At 43.2% G+C, this 19,561-nt stretch overlaps 1 protein-coding gene across 6 annotated transcripts in view; it reads right to left on the minus strand.

Moving 5' to 3' along the window:
- Positions 1-19,561, minus strand: part of LPIN1 (lipin 1) — a 369,397-nt gene that overhangs the window by 341,604 nt on the left and 8,232 nt on the right. Inside the window, exon 1 of one of the 6 annotated variants that reach the window (XM_069605952.1) lies at positions 15,898-16,049. The exons of the other annotated variants lie outside the window; for them this stretch is intronic. The gene's annotated coding sequence lies outside the window, so the exon portion shown is untranslated. Of the gene's footprint in view, positions 1-15,897; positions 16,050-19,561 lie in introns of those variants that run through there. 6 annotated transcript variants of the gene reach the window in all.

The following is a 19,561-nucleotide window of genomic DNA, read 5'->3' on the forward strand; positions in this document are numbered from 1 at the left end:
TCCAGAGCCTGATCGAATAGTATAATTGGAAACTGCCCTAGCTGCCAACCCCCTTCTGCTGTCCAGACTGCCCTGCCCACTGGGACACAGAAGGTCATCCTCTGACTTAACTGTGATTGGCTGCTGACTTTGAGGATCTTGTTGTTGTGATTGTGAAAGCAATGGTATCTTGCCATAGTTAGCGGAAACATGGTGCTCATTCATTTCAATAAATGTCAGTGGTTCTATGTAAGCTACAGAGAAGCGTCACCAGTGATCAGGCAATAACACCAGCCGCACTAAAAATACCCACTGAGAGTACAATAGCTGCGGACAGCTTAAGATGTCGATGGCTACATGGACAGGTGATGCTGGCCACACAGACTGCTTCAAGAACTAACAGTGTGGTTATCATTCTTGCTAAAGTGCTATGTGTCACTCAAATATGCATCCACCATCTTTATAGGCGTATGCCCAATTCTGCTATTATTCTCCCCGGCCCGACACATTGGAGAATGTGAAATCTGGCAGCTACTACAATAAGGGTATATCTGTGAGAGTTGCATGCCCTACATGGGGTGCCCCTGCTACTGTTAGGGTTGCATTTCAGAGTTCACTACCAGATGAAAACAAACTTCTTACTGGTTGTTGGGGAGGCTCAGTTGTTGTGGTTTCCTGTTCTACAAGCCTCTGCTCTGAAAGAAAATGATCTTGCAAATGTTTCTTGTGTGTTGTCCTGCACATTCCAACTATGTCTTCTGAATGTTGTTTCCTACTGCCCACAGTCTAAAACACAGTATAAAATGGAGCAACTTTAACCTTAATATGTAGATCAACGAATAATGCCAAAAAATACTCAATCTTTTCTTGCACGTGTTTTATATGTGGGTCATTCTGAAAGATTGACAGCAGTTCTCTCGCAAGCTGTGAAATGTCTGACCCAACATGATGGTGTTATCATATTCCGCCGCTTCTACGGACAGGTTCATTTCGAGCAAATAGATCAATGGACATAACTCACTTAGTCAAACAGAGCTTTGGCTTGCACGCTGTGTGGCTTCCTCAAAGGGTCGTAGAAAACAGCATACATTGTGCATGAGCTGTCACTGAGTCGGAATGAAGAAGACCCCATCCAACACTCAACTGTGACTGCAGGTGGAGTCACTCAGAGCACTGCTTTGCTCACACATCCAGTCTAGCATTTACAGTGTTTAATTCCACCGGGTTGGAACAAACCTTTTGAGCTGGTGGTGCGGTGGGTAAGGGTGCTGCACCTGCAATGCACTCAAAGCATTTATGTTGCTTTATCACTGGCTGAAATGAGAGCAGCTCTCGTGTGCCACAGCAAGCGTTTCATGGACAGGGCAGCAAACTGTGCCACCCCAAGGTGGAGAACATGTGCACAGCATGGCACATTCTTTGTGTTCCTGCACTTTAGTGCAGCAATGGCATTGGAGCCATTGGAGCTACTGCCACAAAGCTCAGTGTTAATTACCACGGAGTTACCCTTCACTTTATCCCAGATATCTGCTCCTTTGTGGCTCCTACCATCCTACCCTTACATACACGAAATGGCTAGTTGCTAGATATCATGCAGCTGCTCGGATTATTTTCCTTGCTCGGCCCTAAATGGGAAGGTGGCCCAATGTGCTGTTACGACCTATAACCGGTATGTTGCCCACTTGTCGACATATTAATAGTGAAGTCGACTTTCCCGACTTCTGACCTCTACAAGGCCTTTCTCAACTCAAGAACTACTGCATCAAACAGCGCTGCTTCAGCCTTGCATGAAAAGGAAGCCTGGCAGGGCATTTTTGTCAGCAGGCATCAGCACTTGACATCAGCTTTTTGAATCCTCCGTTTCAACAAAGGTGCAAGGTAGAAGGTCTAATGCCAGAATTATCACTGATTTTGCATTGGGCAGCTATACTTGTGGGTTGGGGTGACGATGGCTGGGAGGCACACTGCTTTGCTGTGGGAATGACACACCTCCCAGTTTTGGGATAACTAAAGAGGGTATCATATGTCCCGGCAATGATGGTGTATCCAGTTTGGCCCCTGTCTTCCTACGGGTCACAACCATTTTGCATATAGTGCAAATGGCAAGATGCTGCTCTTGACCCTGTAAAAAGAAATTCCACAAGGTAGATATGCTTTGTGGACTCCGAGGCTGCATCATGTGTTGAGCAAAGGCAGAAAAAGAAGGAACATGGCACTCCAAAATGTGCACAGCTCCAAGCTGCGGTACTGGTTGGTGTGCTGGTCTAGTAAGTGTTGTCATTAATTGATGTACACCACTATCAGCTCGGGATCTCCGCGCTATCACAGAGTGTACACATACACAGAAGGCGTACTTTGTGGTAGTATCTGAGCACTATAAACCCATGTGGGGGGGTTGTGATGCCAATTGGTACCCTTTCTTTCAAGCTGTGTTTGCTCCTATAACGCTCCCTCTGGGTCACTGCGGGGGCTTGACTTAGTATCAGTGCTCAGAGCCATAAAAACCTCACCCAGTGTTCTCTTATGAGAAAAGGGGAAGGCCATCATCACCACCACTGCCATCATCGAAACAGAGGCCAAAGTAGTAGAAGGGGTTGGAGATGCAGTGCGTGGGCTAGGCTGAGAAACAACCTGCTCTTCTGACATAGGCAATCGCGCGTGGCTCGACTGCCTCTGATACACTGCTGAGAGCTGCTAATCCAAATACCTGACAAGAACATCTACTCCTTCATTGACAGTCTCTTCATCTGGCCTGTCAAGAGACCCCTGCAGAACTTGGGTGTGTATGCTGGTCTGTTGCAACAATAGAGCATGGCTTACATGACCACCTGTACCAGACTGTACCCTTAGGGAAGTTGGGGTTTGGGCTTTCTGCACGCATGTGGCAGAAACAGATAAGCCAGTGATAACAGTGGAAGGACTAGTAGTCAACCCCCCCAACCAGAGTTCGAATGATTGTAGTACATTTTGTAACTGTGGTGGAAGTACAACTTGACTATTACAATTCGCAAGATTTGTGCATCTCAGAAATTACAGCAACTATTGTTTCTGGGGTATACCGTGCAATATTTCCACGGCACCTTCCTTTCACCCTCCCACATTTAGCCTTTTTCTCTGAGGAAATCTTAATTGGTGGTGCGTTCTGCCTCAAACATCACAGATACTGGCAGCCCATTTTTCCAAAGCAGATAGTGCTGTATGCCCATTGCTTGTAATCACCACCATCTCCAACATTTTTTCTGGCACCCCCACATTTTTTTTCTGTTCCCCCAAAAACAATTCTACTTTTTTGTTTTGAGCATGAGTGTGCCGTTTCAAACAACACAATGGTGCAGTTCAAATTCCTCCTTTGGCCGACTGCTGGCTATGTTCAAGCAGCTGGTGTGTTGAGGCACACAGCCAATCAACCTGCCACTAATGTTCACCGCCTCTGATCACTGCCACCACATCTAACAATTGTATGGTATCGGCGAATTAATTTCAGTTCCCCCAAAACATTAACTGCTTGATTTGTATGTGCGTGTGCCTGTTCAACCAACAGGCTGGCACAGCGCAAATTCCTCCTCCGGTCTACTGCTCAGTGTGCTCAAGCAGGTGGAGTGTTGTGTTAAGCAGCCAATCATCCTGTCACTAATGCCCACAGTCTGTCATCATGGCTACAACATTCAAAAATGCTTTTGGCTCTCCCAAATTCTGTTCCGTTCCAGCACAACAATGTAACTGTTTGTTTTGTGTGTGAGGTTGCCCGTTCAAAGAAGCTTGTCCAGTGCAAATTCCTCCTCTGCTCTACTACTTAATGTGCTTTGGGTGATGTGTTGCATCACACAGACAATTTTTCCAGCACCCCCAAATTATTTTCTATTCCCCAAAACAATGTAACTGATTGTTTTGTTTGTGAATGTGCCCGTTCAAACAAGAAGCTGGCCTCACGCAAATTCCTCCTCCGGCCTACTGCTGTGTGCGAACAGGTAGGTAGTGTGCACCAGCACAAATGCCACTCATTTCCACTCCATAGGATAACCACCTCTAATTTTTACAGCACCCCCAATTTGTTTTCTTTTTCCTCAAAGTTGTGGCAAATAAATTCAATTCAACTGCTCGTGTGTGAGCGTGTGTTTAATCAATCTGCCGGGTGCATATAAGCAGAGTACATTGTTGACGTGACCAGCATCAAAAGTGAAATATCTGAAAAAATACCCAAAAAAAGCAGGTTGCTTTTAAATGGTGCTTGCAAAAAATACTAAATAAAATTATATTCTGCATAATATAATCCTACCTATGTGCTAAGCTATAATATTAAAGGCACAACATGCAATGGAGTTTTGTTTCAAAGTCCAATAAGCCCTACCTGAAAAGGAAAGTAAAGTTCTACAGCTCTTAAACGGTAACAGACACCTAAAGCTTCCTTTCCTTTTAGATATTCCTTCGATCTGCCTCTCCCTATAAATATATTAAATGCACAAAGCCAAAAAACCCAACTTAGAAAAGAAATTTAAACGCGTCAGCTCTCAAACAGAGACACCAGTCCACAACACACTCCTCACACTCTGAAAGATTTGAGCGACTGCTAAAGAGCGTCAGCAGCTTCGCTATATAAAGTTTGTTCAGGAGAATATGCCTGCCCAAACTCATTTATGCAAACTTCTTCAAAGGTTGCGAAATTCGGTGAGTCACGAAAATATAGTACAAATTCAGGCGATTCGATGAATAATTCAGCCCGGGCTTAGAGTCTTGGAAGTGTTGGGATGCATGTTTAGATAGCCGCACCTCCTAGATTATTTAGATAGCGAAAAATATACTGAAATATGGAGAATGAGTACAGGGCGGGCTAAGGGGGTGCTCTATGGATGGGAATAATTGGTGGGAGTGGCACATCATATAGTGGGGAACTAACCAGTCGCTTCGCAATAGAATCACAAGGGATACATATATATATATATATATATATATATACACATAATGGTTATAACATGAAGTAGTGCTGCATTTAAGAGTAGGCCTGAATCCCTGCAAGCCGTGTTTTGAAGACACAGAACGATGAGGCCTCATCCCTCGTTTGACTATCACATTCTGACTCTCAGGTGCAGCAAGGGACATGCAAATACACCCACATCAGTTAGGCCTTTGAACAAATTAGGTAGGAATGTGTGCAGCTGAACAGGCGAAGGGATGCGGCCCAGTACCAAGGTCATATTCCTGGGAGCTGAGGCTGAGGTCTCGGGATGCCAAAACATGAACCAAAGTTTAAGGCACTAGCACCCCCAGAATGACGGTCATTCTATTTTAACTATCTGATGTGCAGGCAAATGGGTCCTAACTCCTTTGCGAATGTATTGATTAGTGCGACACTAGGCTTACTCTCTGGGAGGGAAACTGATAAAGGGGAAAACGGAGAACAACATGATCTATGATTGGTGCCAGGGAGAGCTATGCGTGATGCCCATACAGTGGGGAGGGCATGATGGGGCCCCAACATGTCTGGGATGAGAAAAGGGCTGCTTTGGTCGTAAGGACCAGGCTGGCCTCGAAGTTGCCAGGTGAGTTCATGTTGATAACCAGGTGCTCATCACGTGGTTAGGATCGAAGGTAGGGTGGTGCCAGTTGAATTTAACCGATTGCTTTGCAATATTCCCAGATGGACGAGGACGTTACTCACGTGTGGTGAAGATGGGAGAGAAGACAGCAGAACCAATTGGAGAATGGCCTTTATGTAATCATTAGTAGGTATACAGGCGGTCGGCAATGAGGGTGGGGGATTAACACTGTATATTTAGTGTATCATGAGTGATGATTTTCGTGTTTATAAACATGAATCTTGTATGAAGTACGAGAGAGAGCTCCATGGCAGTGGATTCATAATAGAGTGAGATTATAATATGGGGTGGAGGGACCCTCTTCTTTGTTTATGAGGAGCCTGTGTACGCATGTGCAGTACCCGGACAGAGGTTACACAGCGTCTACAGTTCCTCACGTACAACAGACAGCAACAAACACACTCTGTGAGACGTCAGCAACGCTTGTCATCAAAACTACAACTCTTTTGATTAATCCCTGATGAGAAGTAGAAAAGAAATTAAGGTGAACACAAGACACCTCACGCAAGAAACATTGACCGAGGCACTGAAGATATCAGAACAGATTTACTACCCAAGAAAAGGTTCGGATGAGCAAGACTCCACCAAGAGCCCCCTGTTCCTTTTACCAGTCCTGAGGAAAGCATGACAACAACAGAGATTTTGCTCATGCTGGAAACACAAAATGTGTCGACTTGATATGTGTATTGTAATGAGAGCTACACTATAGGTCACTTAAACTACTAATCCTCTCAATATATATTCAGCACCCCACCTGATCTTTATTATTGTATAATATGATGAGTCAGTGTGGGTACCAAGAGAACTGATCTAAATCTTAATAGCCTTGAGTAGGCTCATTTTAAATATGTGTGATAAATAAAATTTCGATTGTTGTAAAACAAAACAGTGGTGATCTAATGAATGTTGAATACAGATTAATTAGGCAATCTGTTTAATGTGGTGTATAGCATACCTGTAAGTGTTGAAAGGGAGGGGTAGCCTGTTTCCTTTCTGTATCTACTTTAGTAGATTCAAAATAGCCTGTCACTTTTCCTTTTTGTATACCAGATAAAAGCTCTTGTCTTTGTCGAAAAAAGGATGCACCTAGCCTTTTTCCATAGAGGGTTTCATTTTACTGGTCTGATCGCTGGGGAGTTGCCCGACAGAAGCAAGGGTTACTTAAGGCAAAACAAGCAGCACATTTAAGAGGCTTCGGTGTTTTAGGGTGTGCAAATAGAACTGGTCCTTTCATACCAGGAGCCAGTATTTTGAGGTGAGACTTTGGCCCTCTGCTAACAAAAAGATGTCTGTCTGCTAACAAAAATGTGTCTTTATTTAGCTTCTCAATCGTCTGTCTGAAATGAGCTGCTCTCCCCTACTCTAAGTACTTCAAGTAGTTTTCTAAGATGTTTTTAAGGGCAATGGTATTTATAAGAGTGATAAGAGTTATGCAACCTTGAAACCATGCTATAAATGTGCTCTCTGTCCCCAGCTGTACAGCCACCTGCCAACAGCAATTAGAGGTCAAGATGTCCGCTTAAATGCTTCATCTTAAATGATGACAGCAGCGGCTGGAGCGGGGCAAAAACACTTTAACACTTTCACAACAACCGCACATAAACAAATACATAAATTGTTGCCAGGCGCGGACTGGCCCATAGGGCAATAGGGCAATGCCCGAACCCAAAGCACGAAATGCTAGCATGGGCCAATTTATTTAGTCAAAGTTGGACACTTTTTTGTCCCATGTGTTTTGACCAGCGTTACTGAATAAATACTCTTTAAAATGCAAAATTTGCATCACATTTCATCAAACACCTCCCCCTTCGGTACTACTCAGTCTGTCACAAAAGGAATTAATAGTCATTTGCACTTTAGTGAAAAAAAGGGTGAAATTTAAAATGTTTTAATGAATGTGCATTGGCATCAGCTATTCTGTAGCTTAGAGGAGTCTCTTACTCTGTTGACATTATTTTTGTCAGACAGGTTGGCCGACAGGATGAATGTATGATTATTTTGGGTGGAGATCTTAACTCAAACTGCTTAGAACAAGGGGACAATGAGGGAAATATAAACAGTGGTAATACTACTGTAAAAAAATGTAAATGCCAAGTGGGCAAACTGTTTTCAGTCTTTGGGTTTGCACACGTTAAATGGCACCATTGTAGGGGACCAGCCAAATCAGTCAACCTGGTCTACGGGGTTAAGTCTCTCCACTCTGGATTAAATGTATGTAAAAGAACTGCTATACTTAGGTTGCAGCACGTGTGAGGTTCTACCGTGTGAGTGGAGTGATCATCAGATGATTTGGGTGGAATTTCAAATACTGCATAGAAATATTAGAAATAAAGTGACAGCCTGGCTACGGGTTGGCCAGGGGCGCAATCGGGTCCGCTGGAACATGCATAAGCTGACCATTATATGAAGCAATGTTACTTCAGTGACGGCCAATTCATCCTAAGACTGGAAATTGGATACCTTCAACACCATTAACTATGACTATTTTTTGGAAGAAATCTTTCAAGGTGTGGTCACAAAATCTCTTCCTCCTCCTCGAAGACACCTCCATCAATTTGATAAGGAGGTAAAAGAACAGAAACAACTTTTAAGAGTGAAAATAAGGGCCAGTAAGAGCAGGCCTGGAATTGACTAATGCGCTAGAACTGCTGCGATAAAAGCAGCTAAACAAATATACTGCAATTGGATACGAATGCATCGAGAAAATCTAAGAGCAAAGAGATGCTGAAATCATGTTGGGATGATTTCTATGTAATACAAATACTGCATCCTTTTAGCGCCTGGTCAATGACCTGGGTATGAATTAACCAGAGGCTCAAGTAAATCCAATTGGGGAGGGTCAGTGGGTGAGGTACTTCGACTCAATATTTGGGGGAATAATGGTGGGGGGTAATCAGTGCTTGGGAGAAAGTGACAGAATGAATGGTACCCTGTCACTAATGAGGAGACCATAACTGCAGTAATTCAAAGTATTAGTAATTTGAAAGCCCTGGGACCTAACTGTTTAGCCAGTGTGTTATTTAAAGAAGATCCGTGGACATCTATTCTGCCTGTTTATTTTAGATAAATTGTAGAATCGAAAATCATTCAGGATAACTGGCACACAGCTTATCTTATCCCAATTTATAAGAAGGGGAATCGCAACAACACAAAGAATTACAGGCCTATTTCCATCCTAGATGCCAACAGCAAGGTCTTTGCAGCCTTGCTGTTGCAGCATCTAGAGGCTTGGCACGGGAATCGAGGTGGATTAAAAGGTGGCACACAGGATTTCCTAGAAATCATATTACTCCCCGGAATGGATTGCTTTTGGGAATAGTTCAGAGATTGGTATGGAGTGTAAGGGTGAGCACTACTTATGTAGCGACGATCGACCTAACCTCTAAGTTTGACAGGGTCAGTGGGAATTTGCTCTGGCAGAAACTGGAGAGGTGGAATATACCTGAGGGCTTATTGAGACTTGTAGTGGCTCTTCATTCAGATGCAAATATACAGGTCCGATTGAAGTATACTGGGGACCTATTGCAGAAAATTCCAACCTTCACAGGAGCAAGGCAGGGATGAATTTTGGCTCCCTATCTTTTTGATTTGGGTATCTCGGACGTAGCAGTTTCCCTGGCCGCGTGAACGTTTGAATCACTCAAGCTAAATGGTGGGACATTGATTTGGCTCTCCTACGCTGAAGATTTTTTACTCTTTGACCAAACCCGTAGGGCTAAAAAGATTAATTAAGGCCTTTGGAAATTATGGATTTGGAAATTAATTAGCTATAAACACGTGTAAGACAAAAGTGATTCAAAGTACAGCTAAGAAGAAAGATCAATCGTTGGCCTGGTGGTGTGATGCACAAAGATTGGAACCGGTTGATCGCTTCATTTTTTTGAGATTCCTAATATTTTGGAAGCCGGCACAATCAGTGATGAGGGAACAGCTTTTAAGAAAATCCTCTGGATTGGTGAATCAGCATATCAAGGTAGATAGCAAATACGATCAATGTTCTATCATGCCGCCCTTACGATTCTATTAGGGAAAAAGTATTCCCAAATTAACATACGGCATAGCACTCTACGATATCTCCTTTCTGGATGATTTGCCAATACTTGAAGGGCAAATTTGGCATAGGGTATTAAAATTGCCAAAATCATTCCCTATAGCCCCAATTAGACATGAATTTTGGGTTCAGTCGCTAAGAAGCAGAGGAGTATGTAAAAACTTAAACCTACTGTATAAAATCACAAAAGGAGAAATAGGCACTCTTTGTTGGGATCTAAATGAGGCGATGAACCGTGGTTCAACGCAGGATGGTTTGTGCCCACTTAACGCCCTGAATGTATTTTGTGAGGGTGTATTAGAAGAAATTGGTTCTAGTCGTGAGGAGCTGCTAATGAGTCAAGGCAGTACTTAAAAACACTTGGGTATCTGGGATTGGTACTCCACAACAGAAAAAAAGCATTCTTAGTCCGCACTAATTCATCTGGTGGGAGCACATAACAAAAGAGAAAACCTGGGCCCCGTTTTATCTATCTACTCGAGTAGAAGCATGAGGAGTGATTTCTTAAGATTTTGTTAGAATTTAATTCCAACAAAAGAGATCCTTCTCAGATATAATAAAATAGAGCCAGAGGAAAAGTGCTGTAGATTCTGTGAGATAGAAAACAAGTTAGCAACCACCAAATATGTAGTGGTAGAGTGTCCTCAGCTCCAATTAATTTGTATAGGGTATTTCCAGCATTTCTTTTACAGTCTGGAATGAGTTGATGTAGGATATTTTTGGTGCAGATGTTTAGGAGGGGATGTAACTTCTGACATGAATGCTGTGGTTGGTTTCTTGCGGACTATGAATGTGTCAGATAGAGGATATGAATAGCTATAGTCTTTTAGTTAGGTTTGTGCTACTGATTTGTTTGATTTTATGAATATGAAAGGTTGCACTTATATATATGTTTAGAGATGTATATGAAATTGTGTGTTACGAATGTATATTTTTATTAAATGTTTTATGAGGATATTTGTATTTACCGTTCTTGAAGTGATTTTAAAAATAACCTGGATGTTTTAATTTTATTGTATTAATGAATGCAATTGATGATTTTCTATTCTTAAAATGTTTAAAGGTTCATTTGTTTTAACCAAATAACAATAAATCATTTTTAAAAAGTTCCATTTTCAACTGTGGGCCACTTTTTCATAGGTGCTCAGACATTTTTTTGTGATAGTCTGACCCGATTGTTGCTTATGACTTTGCACAAATGCAACCATCTGGGTATTGTATGCCATTTGAGTACAATTAGGTGGTGAACACAACAACGAGGAAAGGACCTTTGTAAGCGACTTCAATTCAACACTACAGCTAAGTCAATGCCTAGTCTGGGATGCTGATGGAAGCCCTTATTGATGTATTTTTATGTCAAGTTTGTTTACTCTGGATGACAACCCTTATATAACACCCCTCTCTCAGAATCCCCCTGACCCTGCTGAGCCAAGAAGTAGGTTTGTTTTGCAAATTTAAAAGGTTTATTTGAAAATTTAACAATATATATCTATCACACTTTTATAGAAAATTAATATTTGATAGCACACTTGTGAAGATGATAGTGATCAACAATGGATAATGTTACAGTGGTACACTCTTTTTGATGGCTTAGAAGTGATATAGAGAGGATAAAGTAGCTGAGAATGCTTTTATGGCTTCAAGGACAATGCAATGATGAATGAAAATGCAGTACAGAAAATAAACTTGATATGACTTCAACAAAAAACAATGTAATAACTTTTCTTTGACAATTCACCCCCCCCTTTATGCAAAGTAAAGAGATGGAAGGAAAGCACACAGTTCTTAGGAATGCAATCAAATATAATTCAGTTCCCTCCTAGCAAGCTTAGAGGAAATCAGGTAGGAGTTTTAAACACAGGCAAGATACTTTTATGTGGTTGCAATTAAGTGAAAAATATGCGAAAAATGCTTTTAATTCCCTATAGGAGGTTCACGGTAGGTGATAGATACTTTGAATCAGTTCAGGCCAGCCCTATCAATGATTCAGGGATGGTTATTAGGTTGAAAACCGATTTCAGGGATGGAAGCAAAGACAAATATTTTTACACGTGGCTGAAATTAAGCAAAATGTCAAATTGCGGCAAATTTAGTCGCGTGCGTCGAGCGCAATTACGGAGGGAGTATGAGGAGTAGCAAGTCGAGCTTGTTGGACAGCTTAGAATCTCAGCTTCAAAATAAAAGTTAAATCTCGCTTCTATCACAAACGGTTCCGGAGATACGGCCGATTTAGTAAAGGTAGTTTTTCGGATTTGAAATTTTAAAGCTCAGAATGACAGATGACAGTTTTCAGGTTTAAGGATGACAGAATGACACGATTCTATGAGGCAGTTCTAATAGGCTAAAATAGTTTGGATTAGATTATTTTAAACTAAGAGATTGGTTTTGGCACAGTGCTAGCTGGGTACTCACACTAGATTTTGGACAGGAATGCGACTTTGTCATGGATCGGGTCAGGATTGGACTGCGGTTCCCTCGCCACGGACGGTCTCTGCCTGGTTCTGCTCACTGGATCTGGGTCAGCTCTGCTAGCGGCACTGCAAAGCGATCTGGTCTGGGTCTGGTCTCTCTGGATAATTCTGCCTTCTGGGTCTCTGGTTCTGGCAGAGTTCTTGGCAACAATTCAAACAGCTTGCCCGGCTGTTGAATAGTTTGGTTGGTTTCGAGGCCTGCTGAAGAGAACTCAGCTTGTGGGTTAGGCATTTGCTTTGAGTTCTGGAGTCAGAGTTCTAAGTTCTGGTCTCTGTCTTGCTGGAGTCAGTCTAGGTCTCTGGAGTTCTGGATGTGAATTCGTCCGTCAGCGTGCTCCGCAGAAAATGGGAATTGAGTGTCTCTACCTGTCCCAGCAGTTTCTTTTTATGTGTTTAGAAAGTGGGTGGGTCGGCTAATTCTGCATGCCCAACCCTCTCAACTTATCATTGGCCAGCTCCTCCTCTCTTCCTTGATTGGGGAGCTGGGTTGTGTGTCATCTTTATGGCTTACAGAAAGACACTCCCCTTGTCAATGTGCACACAAATCTATTTCTGATCCAAATACATATTTCCCAGATACACAATTTGTTGAAATTACATGTACATATTACCGATTCCTTATGGTCCATGCTTTTCCGACTCTGATCTTCCTGGGGGCTTGCATTAAAAAATGACAACTTAATTTTGTTTTTAATTGGTTTACCAATGTTAAATCTGTATCAGAAATTACACCAATATACACCCTCCTTCTACACACATTCCAGTAATTTACTAGGTTTCTAGCATAAGCCTGGTGTCTGTAATATCAATAAATAGCGGGGTTTCACCTCAGAACATGGTACAAAGTTGAATCAAGTCTTGAATTGTGGGGACATTTCTGGGATTAAGGTTCTCCAAATTGCACATTTTTGTGAGCTTAATACAATATTTTAGAAGCATTTAACTTAAACAAATATTTGCTGCAATAGGAATCCACACTCAAGTCTGGCCCGCCCTCGAAGCTGGGTGGGTCAGCTCACATGTCCCTGCTCCCAGGCAGAGCTCTGTTTACAGTCCACATCCAAAATTAACATACTCCATTCTAGGGAAAGAGTCTATTGTGTGGTGTCCGGCAGGCTGAAGGGAAAACCCCTCCTTCCCAATCACCAGGGTCATGTGATATCCTGGGCTGTTGTGTGGGTCTCTGGGGTGAGAAGGTTTCCCAGCCTCTTTGCCTGTTAATTGAATCAGATTGTCTCTGGGAACAGCAGGTGGTTAAGAATTTTAATTAACCAACAGGCTTTGAAGTCCCAGTTAGGCTGGATCCTCTTGCACTCCTGAGATACAGTCCTACTGTCAGAGTTTAGACCGCTACTGCCGGTTTGTGGACAAAGCTGGTACTGCACCCATTTTTGGGATCTGTCTTGAATTACTGCATTTCAATAGAGTGGTCTTTTGCTTAATAGTATAGGATCCTTGCTTAACATTGTTTTGATGGCATCCTTACAGTAGAGTGGTGATGTGGAACCCCCCACAAGAAGGTTGTATCTTTATAGCGGTCTTGTGCCCATGATTTTAGCAACTTTTTGACATCAATAAAAACTGATTTTGAACAGAACCACCTTTCTTTGCACTGGTGGGTGGCAGATTAGGTGACCATTTTGGTGTGCGCAAACTGCGCAGTTCTCCTGGATGCTGGTGTGAATGTGGGCGGCGACAGCTCATCCCCACATCTACCCAGTCTATTGATTTAGTTTGTTCTGGGATAGAATAATGGGCGGCGACAGCTCATCCCCACATCTACCCAGTCTATTGATTCAACATGGGTCAAAACCCTTGACACCTTCTGGGTGCCGGTTAGGTTTTAGGTGTTTATTTGTAAATATGCACTACTCCTGATTGCCTTTAATAATCTTGCACGCAGCTGGGGTTTTCCGTCCCCTATCCAAAATAGCATTAAAGTAATGAAAACGAAAGATAAAAAAAGTCCACCAATGCGAACAAAGAAGAAATGTAGGAGATGTGTCAGAGGTATTGCACAAGATTGCATATTATCGGAATAAGCACATCAGCTCATGCGTCAGCCTTTATCTATCATACAAATCTCGGTATCACACAAACACAATTACACAATAGAACTGCTGTATTCCTGTCACCAGAGCAGGCCAGCCCCATGAACTCACAACAATGCATTCAGTCATAGGTCGAGCAATACTGCACGTGAGGCACAGAAAGGGGCGCATGAGAGCTCAAACACGCCCCACCGCCGACCCCCTACATGCCCCAACACCTGCTTCGCAACTGTCTCTAAACCTATTTATCCAGAGCCAACTCTTGAGTACAAATAATAGGTGCTTTAAGTGGGACAAGCAATAAAGCGAAGGGACTGAAAATGTCTTGCCTCCCAACTTAAGACGGAGAAGTGGGACACACTGTTATAATTCCTTTTAGCGCGCCTGCCTCTCTTTTTGTTTCTTAATCACAGGCTCCAACCCTCTCAGCCACCACTTTAACTCAGCATAGCCGCAAAGACGTGTTTTTAAAAGGCTCGCCTGCTGGATCGGTGTCTCTGATTAAGAATTAAAAGTAGAGGCAGTCACCCTTCTATCATACATTTTAGTGCTCCCGCCTCCCCCTTTTTCTAATCAGAAGCGCCAACCCCGCAGGCAGCCCTTTAACTATGCAGCTCTGAGGGGTTTGCAGCTCTATGGAAAGTCGAGAGAGCCAGGCAGAGCCTTGGCTCTGGAGCACTTTTTGGAGAGTGACAGGGCTACATCCTGGCTGGCCCCAGCACATTTTAAGCCATGCAAATAATGTTGGCTGGGCCCCCACCAAAGGCTTACACTGTTTACATTTTCTGTTAAAAGCAGTCACCTCTTCCCTTTTAAAAGATCCTCAAACCCAGACTCCTTCCTCTGGCCCACCCCCATGGCTTGAAAATCAGAAGTGTAACCTTGTTCGATCCTTCTTATATTGCTATTCCATGTATAGGTTTATAATGAGAACACTATATACAACAATTATACAACCATATCACAATCTAAAATGCAGTTAATACAGTTAAATGGCAGCGGTGCGCAGCATAAAATAACTTAACATAAAATAAAATGCACGCACGGCATTGAAAAATATTAATCTGCGGCTTCCAAACATGTGAACCCGAGAGCCACTTTGAGTGGGAAAATATCGGTGGGCACCCTTCCAAATCCTTGACAAGATGCTGTGTTCTTCTACTCGAGCCCTCGTGGCCCTTTGCCATCCCCTGTGTCGCTCGGGGGGCATCGCTAGGGGGACAGGCAGCCTAAAACTCTGCAAGAAACCCATACTGGATAACCGGAAGTGATGGGGCCCGAAGATTGGCATTGTACAGCAAGCCACTTCTGCATTTAAGCCCACTGGATTTGTTTGCAAAGTATATAAATTGCTCGGTTAACACCTGGCCGATTTAAGAGCGCGCGCAGGTCTACCCGAATGCTCTCTGGGTAGAAATGGGAAGCCAGCCAACATGTGCACATGTTTTAAAATGTTAGAAACAAACAAGGAAAAATAACGTTTCGAGTGAGGAGGTGCCCTCGGTACACACTGCTGCTTTACTCTTGACCCTGAAAAGGTTGCTGGTCGGGTGGAGGTATTAATAATCTGCAGGGGTGGCATCACCTGATTGCCTCACACGACATGTGCCTTAAATGTTAAATGCCCCTAGACATCTGAGAGCGACCCCACCTTCAGGCACTGTAAATGGTGTCAGCCCCAGCATAATGGAAGTCATTATTAGTGACACAATTCCTGGCGAAGCCCTACCGTGAACGTTTTCTTTACTTACAAGCGGTGCTGTCCTTAAAGGAAAGGGTCCCGTTTCCTGGCGGCCGCCTGGGTCCGCGCCTCAGAGTAGAAGTGGGCTGCAGGAGTCACCTGCTGCGCGCGCCTGTGGCATGCATGCGCGGTGTCGGCTCCCCAGATCTCGCGCGCACACTGACTGCCGAGCGCTGCCAGGACGCACACGAAAACAAAAACGCCGCGAGCCATGCCCCTGGCAGGCAGCCAATCCACTCCCGCAACGGGACGACAACACCGCCAGCGCCTGTGATTGGACTGCTCTTTGTTCTGCCTCCGACACCTCCCTCGTAAAGACCACAGGAAACTTAGGCGGATGATGTCAGCCCGGTCCCAGTGTTACCACATAGCACCAGATATGGCGCTAACAGAACTTCTGTGGCAGGCAAGGTGTGCAGCAGTCAGCAGCCTGCTTCTTCTGCTTTGTTTACCCATATCCTTTTTGGACTGCAGCAACAGATTCTTTTTTAGATTTAAATGTACTTCCTGGTAAAATTGCCAAACTCTCGAAAAACGCGTTGGAAAACAAACAAAAGCACCAATATTTAAGTTCACTATTCCATTCGTTTGCAGAATAGCTGGAATTATTTTACTTGCAGTGACCCCAAGAAATACTACAATTTCTCCAGACATAATATATACTTTATATGAAGCAAATATTTGGTTTATGGATAGTAGCAAGGCGCTGATGACGGTATAAGCTGCAAATAGCACCATGCTGCTATACCAGCTGTTCCTCCATTAAACCTACAGCACAAAATTAAACCTAAAGTCAAAATAGAGCACAAAGATGTACGACTGCCCGAACTGCTGCCTTTCCCCTGCATCGAAAAAGATAATTCCTTCCATTTATTGGAAGGATAAAGGACATAGTTAGAGTGACCAGGGTATGAAACCTATGTCGCAAGACAGTGTCTTGTTCCTATGGCAAGCACGTTGTGCTTCAGCTGTTATCTACCCAGACCCAGCAGTTGTCTCTAGGAAACACCTATAATAAACTTCGGAGGCTCTCAGGAGAGGCTGCTTTGCATTTCTGCGTGACATCAAGCACAGTCGTTACTGTCATACACTAAGTCACTGGTGCAGTCATTTTATTCAGACAATTCATAGTCCATTGATTGGCTGACAGTTCATGAGCTTAATAGTATTAGGAACAGGTTGTCTTTAGGTTCCCAGATGCATTGTGGGTAAAAAGGCAACCGGCCCTTCTCCCCTCCCCTTTCTATGCTTATGAGCTAGTGATACCGAATCTAGATGTGGTGATGTGTCTAATGTATCGACCTTGGATCTCAGCTTTGCCACTTCGAAAAACAAATATGTGGTTCTGGTTCAATCTCACCCTCAGGCAAAAATACTCAAAGTATGGGAAAAACAAATGCACAGTGTACTTTCTCATACTTTTCTGTTTATATGCAGCTATACCCCCCCCCCCCCCCCCGCTCCCCAACCAATCAAACCTTGGTTTCTAAAATTGGGACCTAATGCAATATGCTGTTCTATGAAATGTCCCCCTCACCCCCCCCCCCATGTTCAATATGCTCCTGACACAATAAATGGCTCTCGTTAAAGCTTTCTCCATAGTCGATATCAAATACCTAAACAAAGAGCACATGTAACTCGCCCCAGGTCATTACGGGTGCATTCATCAAGTCCTGCCAGCAGCGATCTTCAGTCTGAGGCTTTCACGCCGCATGTTAAAATGCAACAAGCACAACTATAAGTCTTGGCCCAGAAATTGCAGTAGGCTAAAATGCTGGGACAGGATAAAGCTGCTCTTAATAACATAGAACCACATGAAAACTCTGGAGACATTTCATCCGATCACTAAAGACACTGCTCGCATTGGCTTGAATATTCCACTACAGACATACAGAGAATTGTTACACATTGTGCGGCCGAACCTGTGTTTACTAATAGCACATACTGCCAATGTACAAGAAGCAATGCTATCATCAAGGCCTCTGCAATGAAATCAGCCACAGCAAAGGGATGTTTTGCCTCGACCCCTCCCACCCCCTTATAATTAGGCCACATTTGCCGTGCATATGACGAATCCTGCTGTGTTTGTGGCTCAGACAAATGCACCCAGATTACACGACCAATGAGTCTTGTTATGAGCGTGCTGCAGGAAGAGCTCCCCCATGGGGCCTTTACCCGACCCATCATTCCTGCCAATCTAAAGATACTATTGATCCTACTGGCATGGTTACGACTGCGGAAACAAGGTCCTTCCCCACATTGGGCACAAAATGCATAGCTCATCAATGCAAATTTAAAGACCTGTCGGATGAGGAGATCTTCACCACATTTGATTCTTTGACTCTTCAAATATATAAGAACTAGGCAGGCTTACTTATTATGATTTTAACTTTACGCCGTTCCCTTACTTCAAGATATCTTTCTAAAAATGTACTTGGAAATAAGACTGCAAGCTAAGCCACCCACGAAGAGCAGGAAAAGACTGTCCTTAACCCCAATTCTCCATGGACAGACAAAAAGAAGAGATTTTGGGGCCTCAGGCTGTATGGAGCCAGAGCCACACTACAATAGACTAACTATGGTCCACAGCCTGAGAAAAGGAAAGACAGGCTACCCAGGCTTTGCATCAACTTTTTGGCCAATGAGGAACTCCCTCCCTACAGAACCAGAGTACAGTCAGAAGTTGAGAGATTCTCTGCTAATGCACTGCATCATGCCTTGACAGGAGACTGAGAAAAAGAGGTGCTGTTACTAGGGGAGTGGGCAATTATCCTTCCTATAGGCAACAATTGAGCTCTTATTTTATTTTGGTAATCCACGATAGGAGAAAAGTAAGAATTAAGTCACAGATAACAATCCAAGTATGTTTTGATATTTTGGTAGTCCACTATATGAAACAAATTAAGTCAAAAATAACATTTCAAATAGGAAACACATTCTACCTTCTTAAGGAGAGTTATAGCCTTAGTTTACAATTCTATTAGCAATAATATATTTAGATCTATTTAAGTCATTACAATACAAAATGATCTTCGTACACATCCTAATCATACAAAAATCATACTGCTGGTCTACACGTTTCACTCGACATATGTCAAAGATATTGACTATAGGTGTGAGCTTCTTCAGGGCCCTAAACTCACAGCTGTAAACATAATCACTAGATAAGATCGATAACATGGAAAAAAGAAAAGGAAGAAAATAGAAATAAAAGGACAAACTATTAAAAATGACGTAGGTCTGAAATGAAAATAAAATGGGTCATGGAGTTGTCCCCAGTGAAAACTAAAAATAAAAAACAGGGGTCACTAAGATAACCAATGTGAAAGGAAACCACAAAGGGAGAAAAAATGTCAGGAAGGAGCAATCCCTCCATAAAGTACACATAATGCGAGGTCTGCTCACTTAGCAGAGTAGGGGGCGGAACTCAGAAAATGAGGAAGAACAAGGGAAAAATGGGAGTTACGAGGGACGGGCTGCAGGCAGCCCATAGCACGGCCACAAATACGCACGACAAAGCATATTCATGGATGTGACCACGCAGCCTCTCGCTTACGAAATGTCCATGCAAATCCCCCGATCTCTCTGCCTCCTGAAGGCAAGCGTAAGAACACTTACGAATGGGTAACGCAGAGGAGGTGAGTTTGCATGTCGGATTTAGGGGTGCATGCATG

Source organism: Ambystoma mexicanum, chromosome 4p (assembly GCF_040938575.1).
Source record: "Ambystoma mexicanum isolate Mex_15411 chromosome 4p, UKY_AmexF1_1, whole genome shotgun sequence".
NCBI classification, from domain to species: domain Eukaryota; kingdom Metazoa; phylum Chordata; class Amphibia; order Caudata; family Ambystomatidae; genus Ambystoma; species Ambystoma mexicanum.